Here is a 14,339-nt window from a genome sequence, read left to right on the forward strand (position 1 = left end):
AAAATGAACCAGTATTTTGGGGAAATACTAGATTTTCAAACCACAATAACACCTCTAACTTAAACATCTGATTTGATGGTATCATCGCCAAAGAAACTAATATTTAGTTAAAAATAGTGTTGTTGTTGTTGTTTATCATTAACTGTAGACGTTTTGAAATAATCTAATATGTTAATAAAACCAGTACATGTTTGAAAACACCAGTGTCTATTTGAAACAAAAAGTCTACGAGTGATGTGTGTTGGGACAGGAATACCAAAGATTGCAAAAGGATTTTTTGGAGCCGCGGTATAACAGTGCAGGCAAGCTATTGAAGCTGAAGATCCTGCTGTTTGGACCAACTGGCATGGGTAAATCATCTCTTGGTAATGGGTTTAGGACAGCAATCCTCAACATGGAGCATCCTTCAAATTACCATGCTGTGACATCTGGTCCTGAATCTCTCACCACTGGTGTAAGTTATAGTCTTTTCTTTATCCAGAAGGGCTTACTTGGCATTTAGTCTAATAGTACATATTTCAATGTTGCTTTTACAGATACCCCATGTATGTCACGGTGATGACGTCAACAATGATCTGCCACAATCTACCCGTTAGTCAATGTGGCCAGCCAAAGGCTGCCCCTATCAAGTCAAACGTTCTATATGTATACCTAGGTTCATGCATATCATCAATACATATTTTATAAAACAATCAATTCGCCCTCACGTTTCACAGAATGGTCATATGTTTTATCATTTGACATTTTCAAAGCACTGAGCTAAATTTGATAATAAGAACATGGTTTCATCTTACAGTTCCAAGGAGCTCTCTACAAGAATCACTGGATATATGACATGCCTGGTATATTCGAGTCACCCGACATTTTATCTTCGAATATCATCAGTATTTTGTCAGGGAAAGTTCCATTTCAAGCCAAGGTATGGCAAATAAAAATTAAAGTGAAACTTATTGATACATAACTTCACAATTCTACATATTTTAGTTTGTCCTCTAAACTAATGATGAGTGAGTGAGCAAGTGAGTGAGTTGGGTTTTACGTAGCCTCGAATAGCATTCCAGGTTTATCAGCGTGTCAGCTTAATGTGGGAGGAAAGTCCTAAGTGATGCAGGTCTCAGACGTTTACCACTTCGGTGAAACCAACGATGATAGTGCTGACAAGCCTAGAAACATAATCGGGGCGAAACGGGATTCGAACCCACAATGGCAGGTTTCTCGCGTACCCAAGGGACGCAACTCTGCACAACGAATCGCGGCGCCTTATAGACGATGAAGAACCATTGTAATGATAACTTCATATCTAATATTTTGTATGCATCTCTTTGAGCCATGAAAAACATTCTATATTAAAATCTACAAATGCTATCTCTGTTTAAAATCCAGATTGGGAAGGATCTTGGAATGATGAATCAAACCTTCAACACGCCCCACGACCACCACGTCTCCTGTGTGGTTGTAGTTCTGCGACATGAACATGGGGACTTTGGAAGGGAAATCCAGAGACAGCTAGAGTGCGTCCGAAAACTGTCGCCAAAGGAGGTATGTCTCTTCTGCCTACAAGGAATGAGCGCTAACATCCACGTGTAAATTACTGAAAACATATCTGTGCTGAAACAGTGATAACTCTGACATCATCAGGACAATCATGTAGTATAACGCAAACCCACCTGTCATCCGATACCAACACTGTTGCCCCCACTGGTGACCTCTGGACTAGGTGTCATTTGTAGGTCATGCGCTATGATCACTCATGACATCCTACATTCAGGAGAGACTCGTGAAGATCCGGGGTAGAATAGGTCTTCAGTAACCAATGCTTACTGTTACAGGCGACTATGCTTGTCGTAAGAGGCGACTGACGGGATCGGGTGGTCAGGCTCGCTGATTTGGTTAATGCATATCATCGATCCCGATTGCGTGGATTGATGCTCATGATATTAATTTCTGAATTGTCTTGTCATGGCACGATTATTTACAGACCGTCGTCATATATATGGACTATTGCTGAGTAAGGTGTTAAACAACACACACAAAACAAAACATTCAGGATAAGTGGTGTTGAGCCCACCCTCAAACAGGGGTTATCGTTTAGGGAATGAATAGTGTAAGAGGATAATTGTATTTCACATCATAATGTAGAAGCTAACAAAGTACAATATGGTAGTATGTTGATTACACATCTGCCAGGCAAAGAAGCCTATGTCTTCATAATGTGAGTCAAAGTCAAGATATGCACATAGTCCTGTCCCCAAGCCATTAAATCTTTTAAAGTAAATACTGACCCAACATGTCATCTCCAAATCCATCTATTATGACCAATCTCTAAAACTTAACATAACATTAACGTATATAAGCATTCATCCTTTTCGATTTAATCATTGACAAATATGGCAAACCTTCTTGTTCCTCCCCATCAAGAAACAGCTTTGCACAAGCTAAATTGATATTAGTTCTACGTAAACGAAACATTTCTAAGACTATTTTTGTTAAACAAAATCTGAAATTGATGATGAGAATACGGATGGCTGAAGACATATTATGTACCCGGATCTTCAGGAGTCCTTGTATATCAGTTCCATTATATCAGTTCCGTCAATCAGTTCCAATTGATCAGTTCAAATTTATCAGTTCCAATTGATCAGTTCAAATATGTCAGTTCCAATATATCAGTTCAAATATACCAGTTCCAATATATCAGTTCCCATAAATCGGTTCCAATATATCAGATCAAATATATCAGTTCCACTATATATCAGTTCTAATATGTATGTGTCAATATATCAGTCATATGTATTAGTTCTAATATATCAGTCCAATATATCAGTTCCAAAAAATCAGTTCCAATATATCAGTTCCAATCAATCAGTTCTAATATATCAGTTAAAAAAAACAGCTCCAATATATCAGTTCCAAAAAATCAGTTCCAATATATCAGTTCCAATAAATCAGTTCTAATATATCAGTTCCAAAAAAACAGCTCTAATATATCAGTTCCAATAAATCAGTTCTAATAAATCAGTTCCAATATATCAATTCCAATCAATCAGTTCCATTATATCAGTTCTAATATATCAGTTCCAATCAATCAGTTCCAATAGATCAGTTCCAATAAATTAGTTCCAATATATCAGTCAAATATATCAGTTCCAATATATCTGCACAATATATCAGTTGTAATATATCAGTTATAATATATAGGTTCCAATATATCAGTCCGATATAGCAGTTCCAATAAATCAGTTCCAATAAATCAGTTCTAATAAATCAGTTCCAATATATCAATTCCAATAAATCAGTTCCAATATATCAGTTCTAATATATCAGTTCTACACAGCAAAAAAAGTGTAGGTTTCCGTCTTCCGGAAACCTTCCGGAAACCTTCCGGATACCTTCCCATTTTGGATCCGGCCCGGATACCTTCCGGAAACCTTCCAAAAAACATGTCAAAATTTGGGGGGTGCATTTTGTTCACTTAAGTGTGAAACACATAAAAAAATTAACTTGAAAATACCAAGCAATTTGAAGGTTGTTGAAGGCATCTGGAAGGTTTCCGGAAGGTTTCCGGAAGGTTTCCGGAAGGTATCCGGATGCAAATTTTCTTCATGACTTGCTTCTGGTAAATAATGTTAGCCTGTGCATTACAGATACCTGTTGTAATATTCAGTGTTATTTTAATGGTAAATATCCTCCTAAAACATTTTTGGAGAAGAAAATTGTTCAATTTCATATTTTGTCCTTTTTGGATGTTAATAGTATTTAATGAACAAACATCAGTTCTTGTATAATGATATCCTTAAATTTCATGTCCAGACTTCCAGTTTGTACTGAGAAAAAGAAAAAGTCATTGACAATGTGCTCACTTGGGCCTTTGGTCCTAGTGAGATGATAATAAGACTATTTGTAACGGTACATGTACTTGTTACATCCAAAATACTAACTTCGTTGACATTTGCCTCACCCTAGTTTTATGGTACTACAGTAAGCTCTTCCTCAGTTACTGTGAATTATTTTATTAAAAGGGATTGACAGTTAATTTGACACTGGAGTTGTAACCACTGCACATATATGTGTATTCAAATAATATAACAACGATGTGCTTAATACTTCACAAATATCTCCAGAAATAGGCATTTTAGTTATAATTGCAGAAATACTTTATGAATGACCCCTTCACTGTTGCCTTGATCTTACACTTCAACCCCTCATGAGTTATCACTTTTGAGTGTGAATTTGACCTTCAATATCAGTGATAAATATTTCAAAAACATTTCAAAGAGCTTTCCAGCACATAAACCAAATATGCAGTCCTTTGGTAGAATTCAACATATCATTGACCAAAATATGGAAGTAATGTAACCAGTATATGTATAAGAGTTACTAAGACTTCTGTAGAAAAGGCAATTTAAGGGAAAATGTAGTATATATAGATCACACACGACCTTTTTCCAACTTCGACCCCTGCCCAAAGGAAGAGTTAGACCACAAACAAACTTTTTGTCTGGTTGTGACTTTAACCTTTGACATAACAGATCAATGTGTCATCAGACGTTTTCAGAGCAAAGGAAACATGTGTTATTTATCTTGAGATGCCCAAGCAATGCATGGTTTCATAAGATAAGTGTGGCTATTAACCTGAGGCAAAATCATGAAACATCCCCAATTACACAGCTGGTAAATGAAACATAAGCAACAATCAAATTATCAATTTCTTTTATTCATATGCCTATAGTATATCGCACATTGAACAGTGTTCACATGATGGTTCCTGATGCAGTATGCAATTTCATCCTATTCTTCAATACTCATAACACAGTGTGATAACTGTTCGCTTGACAGTACCTACGGATTATGTTCACCAGTTCAGATAACTTACTTTCCCTCAATCCTCCTTTTCTTTCTATATTGACATGGATGAACAGGAACCAGGATGAGGGGATACCAGTTAGACTCTATCTCTGCTGCATTGTGTTAGTAGAATTGTGAACTTTCCATTTGGTGTTTGGGTCCACATTTAAAGACAATAAGTCCCATTTATCATTCCTTTCAAGTGTTTACAAGAATTTCCTGAATGTCCTGGAAGAATTACACTCCAGCTTGGCATTGGTTGGTCTTCTCACATTAGCCAGACCAGCCTTTGTGTGTCTCAGTACCATTTGGCATACAATTTCTCGGTCGGCCTCCATTGAAATAACAGGACCCTCATCATCGCTGTCTGCAAATCACCTCTGATATCTGAAGGGGTGCAGTTTCTGTTTAGGACTCCCTTGTCTGGTCCTTCCAGACTGTCAACCTGGAGTACTCATCCAGGGATCTCAAGCAGGACTTCAGTTTCTGCAGCATTATGTAAAAAGATTTTAGCAATCAAAAAGAATTGTTGCCACATGTACTTACAGATAGAAGGCAACAAAATCACTTAAGTTGTCATATGTGAGTCTTGTTATATGCTAAACATTTAAGATAATCACATCTCAAATCTCAACCAGACAAACCAGTGACTAATGTTATGAACTCGGTCCAGACAAACCGATGATAACTATTATGGACAATATCCAACATCACTGTGGTATGATTACATGTGATCAATGAGCCTACTCAATCACAACCTTATCTATTAATGAGGCTTGGAATGCTGGGAATCTTTTAAAGAGATGTCATTTAGTGATTGTTTCAACTCATCAACATGGAAAAATATATATTCACAATCCTTGTCATATAGCCAAACTATTGCTGGATGCAGTGTTAAATAAATGATTTGGCTTTAACACTGCTTTGAACAGTATTCCAGATATATCACCGCATGTTAGTTTGATGTGGGAAGAAAGTCCTAAGTGATGTAGGTCTTTGATGAATCCCACGAGTATGTGTATAATGCTGACAAACCTAGCAACATAATCGGGGAGAACCAGGATTTGAACCCATGACTATAGGTTTCTGCTAAGCCCAAGAGATGCAACTCTGCACAGAAAATTGTAGTGCCTTAGATAATAGGACATCCGTGCCCACAGCGATAAGGAACAAACTGAAGACATATTTGCAAAATAACCATATGAACCAAACAGAATAATTTCAAAATATTAACCACTCACTGTTGCTCTTCTATGGTCTTTCTTTACATTGATGCTGCACGGATGACTGTCTCTTTTATTCATCCGGACATTCTACGAACATAAGTAGCATTCACATCACAGAAATGTCCAAACTGTACATGTTGTACATTTGATTCAAATGAAAAAACCCCGGTTGTGATTCCGACTTAGAACTACCCTAATCATAATAATTCATGTCAAACATTCAGAGATGACATTTATCCCCATATTTAACAAATGTTAAAACAATATTTTGACAACAAAGTCAGGGTCATTCAACACATACATTACATAGGAAATAACTTGTTCGACAATGCAGAGAGATCCTCACCGAGGTGAATATCATTCCATGAATTATTGCCACATTTTCTTGAAATGCAGATTAATGCAATGCAGTATTTACTTTTATTTCTAGGCTATTTGTTTGGCTTTTCCATGGCACTGTTTTGACAGAGATCTAACCTTGATATGACACTTTGTTCAGAAATGATATAAATAAGAGAATACATTATTATTCCAGAGAAAATTTGGGTTACATAGTAAAAGCACAGAGAAACAAGTATAAGATTCATGATTTAAGTTAAATACACTCGACCCGTGAAGATTCCGGGGTAGACTAGGTCTTCAGCAACCCATGCTTGCCGTAAAAGGCCATTATGCTTGTCGTAAAAGGCGACTAACGGGATCGGGTGGTCAGACTCTCTGACTTGGTTGATGCATGTCATTGATCTAAATTCCGTGGCTCGATGCTCATGATATGAATCACTGGGTTGTCTGGTCCAGACTCGATTATTTACAGACAGCCGTCATATAGCTGAGTGCGGCGTTAAACAACAAACCAACCTAAATACACTCATACATACACACACAAACACAACATCCAAACACCAGGGTTAGAAATTGGCACTAGTCATTTTGACATTTTAAAGGTTTTGCTATATGCTATCATTTTAGGACTAGTGGACTGAAAGTGTTAGTTTCTACCGCTGCAAACACTAATCAACTAATGAATTCAGTGGTCAGACTAGGTTGTCATCATACTCTGAGGGCATGGATCTTTGCTGAAAATAACAATCACTAGATTGCCTGGTCCATGTTCAATTATTTACAGGCTGCCATCACAGAGCTGGACTATTGTGAGTGTGATGTTTCACATTACATTGAAATATACCATGATGAATACATGTAGTTTGTATTTATCACAAACAAAAATACTCACTCAATACTTGGTATCCTCCCTGAGGATGTCTGTGAACCTGCCCACAAACCCTGAACATGCTGAAACAGAAAACAACTAACTTGTCTTTATCCTTTCAATGTTTCAGTGTGAATTTGTTAAAGATTGATAAGCTGTCATTATTCATTGTAATCCATATCTCACTTTCAGGTGGTTCAGGTGGCAACACATGATTGGAATTGAATGCCACGTTTTGTTTGACATGCACTTTGCCAGATTTATACCCTTGGTAACTAACCCTCATCATCAAATCCCAGCGTTATGCTGAGAATAAGGACACGACCCTTAAAAGTCCTGCACCTGTAGCTCTTATGCAATCCCAAATAGAAATACCATGTCACAACAAACACTTGATCATAATAATAACAAAGGGTTTCCGAAAACAACAAAACTAAAAGGGCCCTTGACGTTTACAGTAGTAACATGGAGATCAGGAAAATATCTAAATCAATCCATTCCATAAGATCTCTGTATAGAAATCATGGAACATTATGTCTCGAAGCCCTGCTACGTACCTGGCATCTGCAAGCTGCTCTTCCTTCCTTCGGCTGTCAATCGAGTTTTCGAAATACTTGACGTCCTCGTTGTGGATGGCTCAGGTGGATTTCGACCGGGATTTCCGAGTTAGAGGTGATTGAGAACAATGTATCGATACACGAGGTAAGCATATCGCAATCAAGCATCACGGTGTACATCGATTACACGAGGTTTGAGTGTTTGTTTACATTTGTGTTCCAAAATGGCGCCCTCGGCCATACAGGGAAGTATGGGTAGACTTGCTTGTCCCGGAATAACACGAGTTGGTCACGAATGACGAGCGGTCATTTCTGCAGCAGTTACGGAAAGAGACGAGGTTGGCCGATTACAGTTCATACAGGCCATATTGGGAGCCGCGGAATTTCGACAGTGTGTATTAGGCAGTATACCTATGTGGTGTATGGAATATGCGTTTGCCTACCATGCCAGGCAGTGTGACAAGGGATATCCCAGCGGATGTAATATTCCTACAGCAGAAATGTTTCACAACCTCGATTGCAGGGAGCTGAAGATGTGACATATTCAGACAGAGACCATGATACATAGACTGTTATATGGTCTCTGATTCAGGTAAGGAATATGTTAATAATATTGATCACGTATTAAAGTTATTTATCTTGTGTGAGCCACTTATTCTGTTTTATATATGTTAGTAAATGTGTGATTTAATTTTTTTAGGATAAGCAATCTACCTAACTTATGTTAATCCTTGCTAATGTATATGATGTAGAAATATGTTTGCTTATTTATATGCCTTTATCTAGATACTCTATAGTGACTCATTTTTTTAGTTCATACCGTACCGACTAAACTTACTTTTGCAGGTGTGAATAATCAAGAACAAATTAAATGACAGGAGTTTTGCAACAGTGAACATTGTGAAGTGGAAGATAAGACATTTGAAAGGTATGGATATTTTCACTTGAACTTGTTGAAGAATACCGTGATGACAACTTTATCATGTTGGGAATTGTGGCGGTGGGGTAGCCTAGTGGTTGAAGTGCTGAAGACCAAGGTTCGATTCTTGTCATGGGTACAATGTGTGAAGTCTATGTCAGGTGTCCCTTGCTGTGGTATTGCTAAAAACAGCGTAAAACCATACCCACTCATTTGGGGATTCCGGGTTGGAATGGGTCCCCATCAACCTATGCTAGTTGTAAGAGAGGGTTATACTATAAAGGGAAATAGTACCTCGCCTACTATTGCCTGGTGAGAACAGCACCTTGTTATTTTTTTTACCTTGGGTCTGAATATGCCCGAATACATGAAATTAAACTTGCATGGTCACTTGTAAACACAAATAACTGAGAAATGTTCAAAAAGGTTTACATTAAAAACTAGCATCTACTTGCCGACTCTGATTTGGAGATGCAACTAAACTTATTGTGAAAATATAATATGCTTTGATTTCTTTGAAGTAAAATAAATGCAATTAAACTTGCAAACACAAATAATTGTTAAATGTTAGTCACCTAAAAATAGTTTACATTAGAAATTAGCCTCTGCTCAAATTTACTCATGATTCTGATTGGGAGGTGCAACTAAACTTATCATTGAAAGATCACATGCTTTGAAGTTTTAAGTAGCTTTACTCAGATTAGCTCAATGTCAAGCTGAACCTGAGTCTGGCGAAAATGTCAAGAAACTGGACAACAGGTATACTATATATGTCATATTTATTTTAGTAAGTAGGAAATAAATAGTACTTTTATAGAAATTTCATTTATATATATTTCGGCCAGGAATCAACATGTCTCTCCAGATAACAGACAACAATTAGTAGCCTTTTTTGCCAAATCAAGGTGCTGTTTTCGTTGGAGAAATCAGTGACATTTTGCTGAGGTGCCGTTTTAGCCTCACCCATAAGAGATAACCTAATAGATCAGGTGATCAGGCTCAGTGACCTGGTTCATGGCATCTGACAGTGACCATCTAACAGTGTGGATTGATGTTCACAATATCAATCACTGGAGTGTCTAGAATTTTGGGCCTACCTTTAGAATACAGTACCTAACTTTTCAAACAGGTCACAGTATCCTGTGATGTAATTCGTAGTATTCTGTTGCCTGGCACACTGGCAAAACAATGCATTGTGATGTCAGGGGTCATTGGATGTGCATATATATGCTCTTTTCAGTGGTCTATCGTCTCCACACACTATGTTGTTGCATGAGTTATATTATTTGTTTACTAAATATTGTTTTAAACATTTATATGTGAATTGGATGGGTAAACAAGCAAAAACTTATTTGAATACCGCTCCAGAATTAGAATACAATATGATTTGACAAAAGTACAGTCAAGGAATACGATTATATACATGTTCTTATTATAGAAACTACGTTGTCGGCGCTGTCAGGTCGCATTTTTAGTAGTAATAGTGTACTGCAATATACGGCAAGGAATAGTATTATAAATTTAAGATGCTATGTACAATCACAAAACCAAAAATTGGATAGCTGAATGTAGTCTTCTACTGATTTCAGAATTTCTAAGTTTATTTTTGACGTCCTTTCAGGATTACCTAATAGAATTGAATTTAGATCATATCCCTTAACATAATAGTACATATTCTGTCTTAAATCATTGTAATTTGGACATATGAGAAAGAAGTGAAGTGCATCTTCAGTGTGATGGCCACAGCTACATGCAGGATTATCTTATAAATATTGCCTGCGGATGCACATTTTATAACAAGTGCTGGTTTATTTTCTATATACTTTTATTTCATTTTTTACTTATTACAGTGGTAAAAATGATTATAAATATAAATTGAAACTAATAATGTGCAATAAGCGGGTTATAGCTGAAACGACACCTTAGCAAAACAGCACTGACTGGCGAAATACTCGCCGAAAACGAAAACGGCGATTATTACTTGACGAAAATGACACCTTATTTTTTTTTTTACCTTGGTAAAATAAATGAAATTAAACTAGGATTGATAACTTGCAAAGACCAATAATTGTGAAATGTTAAAACAAGTTTACAATAGAAATTAGCCTCTACTCCAACTTATCCTATACCCGATTCAATTTATTGTGATAACATGCTTTGAAGTAAAATATATGGAATTAAACACACATCGTCTCATACAAACACAAATGCATGTAGTTGTTAAACGTTGAAACAAGTTTACCTTCGAAATTAGTCCCCTACTCCAATTTACTCACCGACTCTGATTGGCAGACACAGCTCACTTGTTGTGAATGTATTTTTCACTTTAAAGTTTAAAGTACTCAATGTCAAGCTGAAACTGTATTTAAGAATCCTAACATGGTGCAATTTTTCACAATGGCCTTTCGATGTGTCATTTGAACATGTTGAAAGGTTTTACAAGGGATATTTGTAACCCAATACTTTCCGTAACGGGCGACAATGCTCGTCTAAAGAGTTGACTAACGCCATCAGGTGGTGATCAGGCTCGGTGACTTGGTTGATGCATGTCATTGATCCCAATTGTGTGGGTCGATGCTCATGATGTCAATCACTGGACTGTCTGGTCCAGACTCGATTATTTACATATAGCCGGAATATTGCTTGAGTGCGGCTTAAAACAGCAAACCAAATCATAAGTGTGGGATGAATGATTTGAAATTAGCAAGTTTAATGTGACCTTCAATCACTACAACCTGATCTGAGTCTTGAAAAGATATGACTTTGATTCAGTGAAAATTTGCATCATGATAGTTTCAACTGTAGATACAGTTAATCTGTTTTTTGTACAGTTTCTGTTTATTCAATATATATGTTGTTCAAATAAGCTTTGCCTCTTCACCAACCCTATTCCTCTTTTGGAATAAATAGTGTCTAATAATTCAAACACCATCACCATCATCCTAGTGAACACAACAAAGAAATGCACATCAAAAACGTCATTATTATTATTTCTGATCTCTGATAAATTAGAAAAAAACTGTTATCCAGCAAATTACATTTCCTTGGTCCCAAGAAGCATGTTACATAGTAAACTGACTCGATAATTGAATAGCAGTTGTAAAGGCACAACTGACTAAGCCGTCACTACTCAATTAAGTAATTAACAGACAATTGCAAGTACTAATACCCACCCGACACTAATTGCCCTGTTAATCCCTAGTCCACAATGAGTTGACATTGAGTTCATTTTGCTAATTAGCTGTTTTTAGAGTAGCAAGGTAATAAACATCAAAGGTGGGGCAGGCTTTGATCATGTGTTCTGTAGAAGAGATGATGTCACTTGTTTTATGTTTATTTAGGATTAGCTACATCCCTTGATGCTACCAAGGCAGCCCTTGAGATTATCAGACAGTTTGGCTAGACACAAACTGATGTCTCCCTTGTAGCACACTATGTGTCATACACAGACTTTGACCACTCTGTGCAGATGCATATCAATGCATAAAGAACATTGGGTAGATGATTCAACAATGCCACACAAGTCAAAGTTGGGTTTCACTGTATTTAGAAACAGACGATGGATCCAAAACTTTATAACAGTAATTATGATTAATTTAAACTTTGCCAGGCCAATATTTTGGCAGATTTGCATGTTATTGTTAATCTTCATTTAGTTCATTTTCAAAAAAGATAGGATGAATGATAAAATATGATAATGAGTCATGAATATTTGAATTCAGATCAGAACAAACAGGGAGGGTCACCCCAAAATGTGAGAGTCTCTAGGGGAGACTTTTGACAAAACGGACAATAAAATATAAAGTGCTTTGCATTTTCTTTCAGGGAGGGTTGTGTCAAAAATGAATGAGAACATACCGGTAATACATGACCGGCCCCTTTAATGTAATATACATAGTTTTTAGTTGATGGTTCAGGTTGTACTTCTCAGTTGAATTTCTTATCACTGTCTATGATGGACTACCAATTAACAGTAGATATTTAATATCCATAATAACTTAGATAAATGCTTCTACAGTCTCATCCTAATTTGTCAAAATTTGAATTTCAATATAGCTTCCATTAATGAATTAATGAATTTGGTGAGAATATCTATTGTCTGAATTCCTAATATACTTTCTTTTGTATTTGGTGTGCAAGGGTAGCCTAGTGGGTGAAACAGTCTCTGAAACCCGTGTTCAATTCACCACATGGGTACAATGTGTGAAGCCCATAGCTGGAATATTGCTAACAAGCTGCATGAAACTATACCAACTCACTCGCTCATTATGTTGTATTTTCAGATCACTTACATGACATGTGTTTTGATAATTATGAATAGTTGCATTTATGTATTTATGTATAAGAACCTATGTAACTTAGTTTTGCATAGTCTTGTTTACCCTTCCTTACATTTTGATGTAATGCAAACACTCAAGCAAAATTCAGGTGAACCTTGTGGTATTGTTTTCGAAGACCGCATACATTTTTGTATTTTCTGAACACTTTTCTGTTTGCAATGGCTTATTTACATGTTCAAAGATTGGTTAAATATCAGTTGCAAGATAAATTGTCAATACCTCACTGTTTGAGACAACAACTTTAAACATTTGTAAATTTATATGTGTGTGTTTCATAACTTTTGACTAACAAGTTTCTAAAGATGTTATGAAATTTTAGGTACCTGGATTTCACAATCTGACACCAGCTACATTTAAGAAGATCTTGCTCACACAATTCAGACAAGGGACTCGCCGGAAGATGAACAGTACTCCTGATAACAACCAACAGATTCACCTCAGAAAGTGATGATTCTGAATGAATAATGCCACTAATGTGACTGTAGGTGGTTTTATTATGACACTAATGAAGTCTGAATGAATTTATGCCAAAGCACTGTGACTATGTCCAGGTTGTGTACACCGATGCTGACCATACAAATCTGAATGACTTTTGTGGTTTACTGCAGAAACATAATTGACTTTAGATATTCTTCTTCAATAAAATTCTTCTGAGATTTGACTAATTTGTTTATTTAGAAAATGGCATTGAAGCGTCTGTTCTGTAAGGCCTTGCAAACACCACTGGTTACTTTATGCTAGTTACTCTTCTTGCTTGATCAAATTTCAATTTGTGATATGTACCAATGAAATGCCATATAATCAAAAAATAAGATTTTTTTCCAAAAACATGATTTGTTTTGCTTCATTAGCATAAAGATATATAATACTGATGAGCCATAACATAGGTGCTGAACAAATATGAAATGTACTAATGCCCTGAATGTTTTCCTACTATAAATACTTAACAAAAGTTGTAGTTCCACCATAGTAGACAAATGACATTGATATTTTTTCTGTACTTTATTTAGGTGTTTTCTATGGATGCCATTAGTCTTATGCACCAATTTGGGACAATTGTATTCTGTTTAATATTCCCATGAAACTACACTGTCCCGATATAACAAGTACTGATACCGTTCCAAACTAATCTGTTAATCTCACCAGGGCCAAATGCCAAATCACATCGCCAACGACTTTCCATTTTTTTCTGAGTGAGAATGCTGTTTTGCCACTTTTAGCAATATTGCAACAATATCATGG

The 14,339-nt window shown here is 36.4% G+C and overlaps 2 long non-coding RNA genes across 2 annotated transcripts; one reads left to right on the plus strand and one right to left on the minus strand.

Annotated features, from left to right (window-relative positions):
• Positions 1-6,115: 6,115 nt before the first annotated feature.
• Positions 6,116-8,036, minus strand: LOC139458110 (uncharacterized). The gene is made up of 3 exons (XR_011652654.1): positions 7,839-8,036; positions 7,306-7,364; positions 6,116-6,158 (listed from the first exon to the last, which is right to left on the minus strand). It is a non-coding gene; the product is annotated as an uncharacterized lncRNA (long non-coding RNA).
• A 344-nt stretch (positions 8,037-8,380) lies between these two features.
• On the plus strand, positions 8,381-13,822 carry LOC139458108 (uncharacterized). Its single transcript, XR_011652652.1, has 3 exons — positions 8,381-8,430; positions 8,685-8,766; positions 13,417-13,822. It is a non-coding gene; the product is annotated as an uncharacterized lncRNA (long non-coding RNA).
• Positions 13,823-14,339: the final 517 nt, after the last annotated feature.

The sequence above is a fragment of the Haliotis cracherodii genome, unplaced genomic scaffold (genome assembly GCF_022045235.1).
Source record: "Haliotis cracherodii isolate W230 unplaced genomic scaffold, xgHalCrac1.p SCAF_12, whole genome shotgun sequence".
NCBI classification, from domain to species: domain Eukaryota; kingdom Metazoa; phylum Mollusca; class Gastropoda; order Lepetellida; family Haliotidae; genus Haliotis; species Haliotis cracherodii.